Source organism: Oryzias latipes, chromosome 12, assembly GCF_053564925.1.
Source record: "Oryzias latipes strain Hd-rR chromosome 12, Olatipes_Hd-rR_3.1".
NCBI classification, from domain to species: Eukaryota; Metazoa; Chordata; class Actinopteri; order Beloniformes; family Adrianichthyidae; genus Oryzias; species Oryzias latipes.
The window spans coordinates 21,115,799-21,126,394 of record NC_136248.1 but is presented as its reverse complement, the minus strand read 5'-3'; positions in this window follow the sequence as shown (position 1 = coordinate 21,126,394).

Sequence of the window (10,596 nt, the reverse complement as noted above, 5' to 3'; positions counted from 1 at the left end):
AATCTGCACGATAGGCGGCTCATGGCACAAAAGCTTCAATTACAGCTGTTCTAAGTCAGTCAGAAGACTTGGAGCTGCATGGTTGAAGGACACGTTGCTGCAAGAAAGGCATTGCCAAATCGTCAGAATCAGTCGAAAGGCTTATCTGGGCCAAAAAGCCCTGGTCTTTGGAAGACTGGATGAAGGTTTATAGCTGTTATTAATTTAAAATGTAAACTATTTGGAACATTATACAGAATCTTCATACACCGTTGAATACGTGAAAGAATGTGTGGGGATGCCAATGGCCAAACACAGAGAAGGAAGTATGATGATGTGCAGCATACAGGGTCTGTGACTTTTAGAACATGAGAGGCAACCTGGAGAAAAATGTCAACCACATCATTATGCATCAGTACGCAGGTCCCACTGGCATGCGTCTGGTTCATCCTGCAGGAAGATAATGACCCAAAACATAAATCCCAGCTTTGCCACAAATACCCAAGAACAAAAAAGAAACAAGATGGTGACGTTAAAAACATTGAGTAGCCATCAAAGTTCCCAGATTTTTACCCTACTGAGGTGCTTTCAAAAGAGTGAAAGCAGCATTCTACAACATTCATAGCAATTCCTGCAAGAGACTGGAAAACAACTCTGAAAAAGAATTATTTCTGTTGAAAGAGATTGTTGTCACCATTTTATAAGTACAAAAGGTGGCTACTTTGATGAATGCAAGGTTTAGAGTACATTTTCTGTCTATAAATAGATTCCAGGATTTCTTTTGAAACTCCCGTTGCTTATTTCGACCATGTGTTCATTTCAGAGTGCATCAGGAAATTAAACTGGAAACCTCTCATCAAAGAGCTGGAAGAAATTGGGGATATACTTTAGTAAAACTGTATTCTTTTTCCCAATGATGTTACTCGTAAACCTTTGCTTGAGGTTTATTTCTAAAGCTTTCTCACAGCGAGTGAAGTCCAGCATTTACTTTTGAAGAATTATGTCATGCAGGGAAGGGAAAAATATTCCTTTTAGATCCAGAATGAGCAATCTTATCCAGTAGGTGTATTTTTTTGACATTTCCTACAAGCAAAATAGCTAGAATGCAAAATAGGAAAATATATGCAGGATGCTCCAAAAATACACATGGAAACCAAAAAGGTTTTCTACAGTGACTCACAGGAACAAAAATATGATAAAACTTTGTGATGTGAATATCCCGACAAATTCTAATGTGTGGGATGATGTTTTGGCTTGGTGCATATTGTTGATAGCACTTTGTAGAAACCTGACATCCTTTTGAATTTTGGGATGGAGCCTCAAGTAGGCCTAAAGGACTGTTTTTCTTTATTCAAAGTCCCATTTCGATCATCTTTTGATTTATTTTCAAAGCATTCTCAGTGGTCTTTTAATTATGTTTATTCCCTTTTTAGCCAAAATCAAAACGTTTGTGTCGTTTTCAGGACATACTTTCTGCAGAGATGCAGCAGTTCATTAGAAATTCACCTCCGAGTTTTGGGTGGAACTGTGGCAGCGTGGTGAGCCTGACCTCATTTCCCATGATCCTTTTATTCACACTCTCTTCTGTTAGCTTACAGCCCCAAGACACCTGTTACAGGGAAAATGGTGCACTCTTTTCCAAGACCTCAACAGATTAGGAGATGATATCATGGACTTTAGAAACAATCTCTGCTGCAAAAGAAATCCTGTGCAGGGCAGAAACAGTTTCCAGTTCCTTGTTTACTTCTAAACTTTTGTATTAGCTCTATTGTGAGAGAGTTTGGTGCCTGAGATGAAATAACTGAGTGGAAGTGAAAACAGCCAAACAGCAGTTTTCCATTGTTTTCCATTTCCTCCAGCTTTTAACCAAAATCCTGCGGCCTCTGCTGCCAATTCAAAGGCTTGTCATCCCACTATTGTCTAACCACCAGCCAAATAAAACTTTCAGTTATTTTTGAACACATATTCTTTTTGACCAAACAATCTTGTGGTGGTTGTTAAGCGGAAACCAAAGTTGCATTGTCGTACTTTCCAGAATGGTTCACTGTCTCAACCTCTTTTTTTTTTTCCCCGTTGATATCACTGCTGTGAGCAGAGTCCACACCTTCCACCCCAAAAGAGTAAAAATTCAATGAAAGGAAAGAAAAAAACAGCTTCACTACCATGTAGTATTGCATCACCAATTTCAAGCTCACTTGTAGGGCAAATGGAAAAAAACTACTGAAAATAAAACGCTAAATGAGCTTCTTGATTAAACCTTAGCTAATTAAGCCAATTAGAGTTTTTTTTTTTTTTGATACTGTGTGACAGGGCTTGTTTGTGAAAACTGCACAGTCACAAACCTCACGGCGGGGTTTAAAACAACAATCAACACCAATTTTTGACCACAGACTCAACATTGTCTGCATGTTTACGTGCAGCCAAAGTGAGTCATTTTCCTTTAGGTGATGTGAGGACCCTCTGCAGGGCAAAAAAGTTTTTTCCACTAAAAAAATGGATCTCACTGGTTTGAAACTTCACTCAAACAATTGACTTCAGAAGTGGATGAGACCCTATGTGCACGCTCTTCTTAAAAAAAGGAAACAGTTACAGTAGGATGTCCGAGGATTGTTTCTTTTTCTAAGCAAATAAAATCTTCCCGCTGTGCAAACTGTACTGGTCTGTTAGAGAAATGATCTCCCTTCAATGTGTTCTTTGAGTTCTAAACTAAATCATATGACAGCACTAAGATGGAGCACCACAATGCGGCTGTTGTTGACATTTTCATCAAATTTGCTGAAAAAAAAAAAAAAAAGAAGCCCTCTATGGGATGACAAAATGCTCTACTGTTTCAAATCACCCTGACCCTCGGAAAACCAAGCTGACGCAGTGTCAGCCATTTCGACTTTCTTTGCATAACAAACTTTACATAAACGGAAAAACTATGCCTTGAAACGGGAGGGGGTCAGCTGACCTCTCCGAGCTCTCTGACTGAGAGTGGGTTGTTGCACAGCGAGGAGGCTGTTTCTTCCTACTGTGAATAAACTGTGTCCTGTGTTCTTCACTTAGCGCTGGAAACTTTTATATTTAGAAAGAAATCATTTGCATCGTCACTGCTATGAGTATATCACATAATATTTTTCTCATTTATAGTATTACTCAAATAAGTGAGGTTAAGGAGATCTAAAGAATAAAAATGAGAGTTTTCAAGCTGGTGTGATCAGCTGCATCAGTAAACCAGTTCCTGTTTATTTTGGTCAAACCTCCAACAGGAAGAAAAAAAAAAGAAAGTTTTAACTAATTCATTCATTTTCCAAAGCTCTACGTTTGTACAGTTTTTCTAATTTACCTCCAATTCAGTTTATTGTAAATAATTTGTTTAGGGCTGCAATAAAAGTTGTAAATGTGTAATATTTAAACAAATTAGGAGGAAGGTAGTCGGTTTGTCATCTGGGATAAAAGAGTCAGAGACTTGGTGGCAGAAAGAAGAAATGAAAGAGTGTGTTAGGAGGACAAGATTGGCTAAGGAAAAGTGGGACACTAAGAGGACAGAAGACAGCAAAGTATAGGTAGATGCAGCATAAGATAGAGATGGAGGTGGTAAATGCCATACAAAGATATTATGAAGACTTTATTTTTCCATCTGTTTGTTTGTCCATCCTTTTTAATTTTTATTTTTTTATCTTTGTTACAGCATTTGTAGGAGCAATGCCCCCTTTTGCCCATTGAGAGGTAGATCTATAGAGGCTGGTAAAGCAGAGGCACAGATGTGGGAAGAATGTGCAGCAGGTTTGGGTGATCAAGGTCATAAATGTGTTAACGTGTTCAACAAATGTGATGGAAAATGGAAGGAGAACTTTGAAGAGCTAATGAAGGAGGAAAGTCAGAGAGCGCAGAGTAGAAGAGGTTGCTGCTGTGGAGCCGGACGTAGATTTTGAGCCTTTATTTCAAATTGAGCCCCTCTTTGATGCATTAAAAAATTTATCATTTTTAAATACGGCAAAAAAAACTGCTGGATCTAGCTGTACTTTCTTGTTTTCTTTCTTCTTTATAAGAATTTAAGAAACCATACAAGTGAGCCCTAACACTCTCAAACCGTAATATGATAATTAAAAAATGATGGAATTAAGTTTGCTGTAGCCTTTAACACCGTTTTTGTAAAAGAAAATCTATAAAAAAGTATTTGCAGTCTTACAGAAGCCTCATGTAGGATACATCTAAAGCGGTCAGTACTGTGATGGCTGTGATGTGCTGTGACTCACTTCTGTTGCTAGAAAATCACAAACTAAGACTTCACATTTCCCCAATAAATACAGCACATTTAACATTGAGTTCTTGCCTCTGTAATCCTTTTGCAAATGACATGAAAAGCATCAGCTAGCTCTCAGTAATGGAAAGAACAAGACACACGGTACAACACGCTGCTCCAATTTTATGCATTTGTTAGACAGACGTTAAGTAGTTTTCTCTCAGATGTGCGCCTCTGTTCCATCCTGAGACTTTGCAGAGACTGGAGCCTATTTGAAAACACGAATGAAGTCGCTGCCAGCAAAAGAGGGCAGGACTCTTTCCAAGTCTGCCACTTTTTTTTATACCCGTACCCTTCATTTCCCTGTGTTCAAAAACACAGTCCTCATAACCTGGTAGCCTTGAAATGCAATGTTAAATAATGAATGGTTTCAGGCCACATCTTGTAATTTGTAAAGCAACTAGAGAGCTTGTGTTGACGTGTCAGCCCCTGATCCCACATGACGGCCCTTTTTTCCATAAGCCCCCAGCCGTCCACACATGTGTACTCTGTGATGACGGCGAAAAGGAGAGGAAACGGTCCAGTCACATGTCTGACAGCAACCTGCATGAACAAAAAGACCTGCTCCCACACAGAGATCAGAGCTCTTTAATAAAAATACTTGCTAACACGATGGATAGTCAGTGGCCCGGCTGATGATTTCTGCATATCCCTAAGAGTGTTTCTAATTTCTTTTATCTTTGAGACACAGTGACGTTTTAAAAACAATCTTTTTAGCAATTATAAAAGAGTCCCCTATTTTTTTTCATATATGAGTTTGTACAAATAAAAAACTGCCAGTGCAACAAAAATGGCGAACAATATTGGAGCTATCCAGCCGTACAGACCCACTCCAGATAAAAAGCACGGTTTTCATTGGAGTGGGTCTTTAAGCTGCTCTGTATTGACATTAAGGTGTATTTTAAATATAAAAAATTGTAGAAAACTTTGATGAAGTATAAAATCTAATCTCCAAGAAAACTTTACCTTTTACTTTATTTTGTACGTCTGTGAACAGGTTTTAATTAAAATATCTAAAAAGTAAAAAATAAAAAATAAATGAAAGATGGGGTTGATATATGTTTTGTATGTTTTTTATCTTTGTTTGCTTAGTTTTTCCCCTCTGCTACAATCTGCTGCTTGTTGGTTGGTAATGATTTGGTTGACTAATGGGTTGCTAAAGAAAAACACCACACTTTAGAGCAGAAGGTTTTTCCTTGTAAAAGCAAATGCACTGAGTAGATATTTGGAAAGGTATTTTGGAGAACTTCCTTAAATACAGTTACATACAAGAGTTCTGATTAATTACTTGCAAAAAGTTCTGTTTTCTATGTCTTCTTTTCTGCACAACTTGCCCTGACTTTGGCTGAAACAAATCCTCAGGGAGAGTCAGCTTGCAGATGTATGACTCACAGCCAAGATGGAAACTGTTGCAAATCCCTTTAGCTCATGGTTCTTAATGACGAAAGAGAAACCTAAAAACTGGGCTTGGCTTTTTGCAGACAAAACTTCTCTTTCTCTGCTAGGGAGTTTTCTCTTTTTCTTTTTTTTTTTTTTAATGACACAGTTTTCCAAATATAACTTTTAGAAATCTTACGTCATCATTGCAATCATTATGTGTTCCAAATAACATTTATTATTGTATTTTAAGAAAAAAAAAGTAGTTAAACATGAATAAAACATTGATAGTGTTTACATTTTCATGATGGATTTGAACATATGTGCATTTCCACAGCTTACAGTTTGAAAAAATACCAAAAAGCATGGAAAAGGCATTTTTAATGTCAGGTATTTTTTTTTTTAAAGTTACTCCCTGCACATTAAAAAGAATCGCCTGCCTGGGATGAAAAAAGTTGCTTGACTTTAAATGAGAAAATATGAATTCTCAGACCACCAGAAACACAAACTTTTTGGAGAACAATCAGCTAAATAACCATAATAACAATAAATCATTTGTCATTATGTATTTTACATATGAATTATAACATCAGAGCCAAATACTTTGACATTGTCACAAGTACAATGAAAACGTAAAACAGGGAGTAACATAAGAGACCTCTTCCTTTATTCATTTGAAACTCACTTAAATCAGCATCTCACAAGAAACCCCTTTAATTTATAAAACATTGAAATGTTTGAAAGTCTGTAATTTTGTTCTTTTTTACATGATCTATCCTTCAATTCTTCCTCTTCTATCTTTTAAACCCTTGACACCTATTGAAGCCAATATGCATCAAACCACTCCTGCTCCAAATTTACCTTAATTTATCAACTATTTGAAAGCAAAAACATAAGCTTTTTTTCCATATCTGGCTGGTTGATATGTATATATATATATATATATATATATATGTTTGTTTGTTGTTTTTTTTCAATGACATATACATACGCCTTTTCTCTTTTTTCCTACAGCCATAGAGATGGGTTATGCAACAGTTTTCCAGTTACCACCTGGTGCACCTGAGAAACGGAAAATGGATAAATCATTCAGCCTTGGAGCACACCTGCACGTTGCTCAGCACACCTAATCCGCATTTATTCATTAGAGCGTGGCTATATTTGTATGTGTCAGAGCCTGTTTATGATCCTCTGTTTGCCTGAGGAAATTAAAGAAAGATGATGAAAAGCAGAACGCATCCTTTTAGAAACAAATCTACATTTGCAATGAAATGTAATAAAAATTAAGGCATAGGCTAATTTATCTGATTCATAGAATATACCAAAGGTAAAAATGTATACTCAATATTTCATAATTAAAGAACCACTTCAATAAAATTAGGGACACATAAAGAAAGTTCTTCTTAAAATTGCTTTTCTGAAAGTTTTTTTATTCAAATCATTGTGAATCAGGAGCAGATGAAAGAAATGCAGTTTGAAAAAGCTTGTAGGTGTGACATAGAAGCTCAAAACTGTATAGTTGGATAGCTTCAATACTGCTCGTCATTTTTGTTGCATCCATAATGTTAGGTTGTGGGAGTGAGGGGATGTACGCTAGTGGGAGAGGGTGTAAAATAGATGGAGGTCAGCTCACTCTGCGGCAACAGTCCTGGTCTCAATTCAGCGGCAAATTTTTAATGAACTACTGCCGCTCTGCAGAAACTACATTCTAACGACACAGGGTTTTTGTTTTTTTTTTGGCTAAAAACAGCATAATCAGAATTAAAAGACCTCTGGGAAAGCTTTACAATAGATCAAAAGATGTATTAGTAAAAAGTCAAAAGGCTCATTTCAAGCCATCAAAAACTCTGTAAAGCCATGAAAACATTTATTGCATCAAATCTTTTATTTTTCATCATCACCATAGATCAACATTATTACCAAGATAGATTCCAGTAACAGCATCTATGGTGTCTTTGTGTTGCTGGACTGCACACGCCATCACCAAACATTAATTTACAGAGAATCTATAGACAATTTTAAAAAATACAAAAGCTGAGAAGAACAAAGTCATATGATGTAGACCCATAGCATGCAATGGAAAATTCCTAAACTCCTGGAGCATTCCTGCTAACCTCTTTTGCAGATGTTGAATAAAAGTCTTTCCTGCTGGGATCAACTTTAGCAGCAGCAGTTGTGAGATTAATTCATTGAACAGAGACCATATCCAGCAGCATCACACACAAAGGTAGACATTCCAGATGAGCTCTTTTCCATCTGCAGTCCGTCACCTAAACTGTTCAATAATAAATAATCAGATACAAGAAATTCTATTATAAAATAGCTATAGTGTTAATAGACATCAGCACAAGTAAAACTTTGTGATTTTTGTTTTTGCAATTTTATTGGTGAATTCACATATAACCTTTTGGGAGAAATGATGAATGGTAAACTACCTAATTACACAGGTATGTTTTCATAGAAAGTAAGGAACAAATTATTAAATATTAGTAAGTATTCTTTTTCAACGCATGCATTACTTTTTTTTAGAAAAGACCATTGATTTGTAAATAATAGAAAAATAAGAAATATAAATAAAAAAGTAGTTGTAGACCAAGACTGGTCTGAACTAGTATTTGTTTATTGATTTATTTAGTAATACTAGTTTTAGACCAATTATTAAAAAAAACAACAACATTCAATTCAATATACAAAGAAATATTCCAAAAAAAAAATAAAAGCAGTGATCCAGATGTAATCTGCACATGCGATCTGAACTCGTGCTTAAATAGCTGAGGAGTAAAAGTTTTGTTCTATTTTCCAGATTTTTATAATGTTTGGAAGATTATGAATACTCATGTGGCTAGTCAATCAGTAGTTGATCAAAAACAACAATTTAAGTGTTGACCAATATCTACAGCTTAATTGAAGGGTTATACTAATATTGTTCCCCTTTCCCTGCTGCCCTGAAACTGGACCTCCAAATAAATGCTGTAACTAGCTCATGCTTTTTCAGCTGCAACGTTCTGCTAGGGTCCAGTCTTTCTTATGAAAGCCAAACCTTCAAATTGTTACGCATGTTTTTGTTTACTCCAGGCCCAATTATTGCAGCTCCTTATATGTTGGTTTGCCGAAAGCTTCAGTGGCAAGGCTCCAACTGGTTCAGAATGCATCGGCTAGACCACGATCCTGGTCTCATTGAAATGGCTGCCAGTTGAATAAATGATTTTTATTAAATTTCTTGCTTTTTCGTTCAAGTCACTGACAGGTACTGCTCCTGTTTACCTCTCCAGTTTAAAATATTCCCCTGAAGTCCCTGCGTTCTTCGGACCAGTGTCTGCTACTCGAGAACCAAATGTAAGTTCTGCGGGGAGCATGCCTTTGCTGTGTTGGCTCCTAAACTCTGGAACAAACTGACAGTGGCTATTAGAGAGGTTTCCCTCTTGGAGAGTTTTAAAGCCAAACTTTTCCTCCACAACCATGCATCAGTTTCTACCCAGCTGACCTTTTATCATGCTTTTAATTTTTTAACTGTTGTTATCTTTTTATCAGTACGTTCTTAATTTTTGTCAAATTGTTTTTATCGTTTTAGCATTTTGTTATTTATTTATTGATGTAGTATTGTGTACAGCACTTTGGGCCTCCTTGAATGATGGTGGAAGGTGCTTCGTAAAAGAGCACATAAAAAATGTAAATGAAGTTAAAATTTTGTGTGTAATAAAAATGTGAAAATGTTGAGTCAAGTCCTTGAGTCACCAAGTCAAACTGCCCACCCCTGATCCAAACTAATGACATACTGTAAATTTATGTCTAACCACAACATTACAGGCGACCCAAATCTTTCCACTCAAGTCCTCTTTGATGCTGCCCCAACCTCACTTTATGATCCGGGCTCTGGTCTTAAGGTAATCCAAAGCCACATGGCAGCAAAGAACTGCGGAGGAGTCTGACCTTATCTGGGAAGGTCAGGGGAACGATCTGTATTCTACTTTAGGTGTGTCAGAGGAGACAGGTTTGTGTTGTCATTTCTTCTCTTACTTTAAACCTTCATGCATGCAGTGTGCCATAATGCACACATTAGGAAACAAAATAAACTATTATTTGTGTCTAAAAAACCATCTTAAATTGTCAGATTATTTAATTTTCTACACAAACTTCACACCTTTCTTACGCAAACACTGGTCATAAACATTTTTAGAACATAAAAGATGTAGAAAATGCAAAGAAAGAATCATTTTTGAATATTGCAAAAAGCAGCAACAGACACTGTGTGTTATGTTTTATTGCAAAAACATAAAATAACTGTTACGAAAAGAAAAACAATAGTTTTTCCCTTCTCATAAAGGTATGTAAAACAAAATAGCACTCAGAGTCACATGAGGAAAAGCAGTCATCCTACACAGTCATGGATTGTCATTCCTGTGATCATTTCCTTCCCACGGAATAGGAAGTAAAACCTTTTTTGGTCTAAAAAAGGGAAATTCTACCTCTTATAATATCTTACTTTAGTTTAATTCAGCTTTAAATTAAATCCGATAAAATAAAGATGCTTTGTATCTAAGTATTTTTAAAAAACACAATTTCATGAGATTCCCGGAGTAAAAATAAATAAATAAAAAAGTGGAGATTTCTAAATCTATGCTTGCAATAAAATTTGAAAGAGCCACCAATGAGTCAAACTTAGTAGCAGTGAATTATGTCATGATGACATCATGACCTTGATTCATTTCCGTTGCTTCACTTCCGTTTACCGAAGCAGAGCATCAGACGGCCCATAAAAGTGAATGCAGTAGCACAACGAGCCCTGTAAAGTACAGGAAACAGTTGTAAGTGGGTGAGCGTGAGCACAACTGTCACCACTTATTTCTTGGGGAACTTTTAATTTAAGATCAGATGGGAAGACCTTATCTATGGTGTGAGTTACTCAGGCTTGTGCCTCACAGATGAGCTGTCAGTCTTTTTTTCCAGTTTCC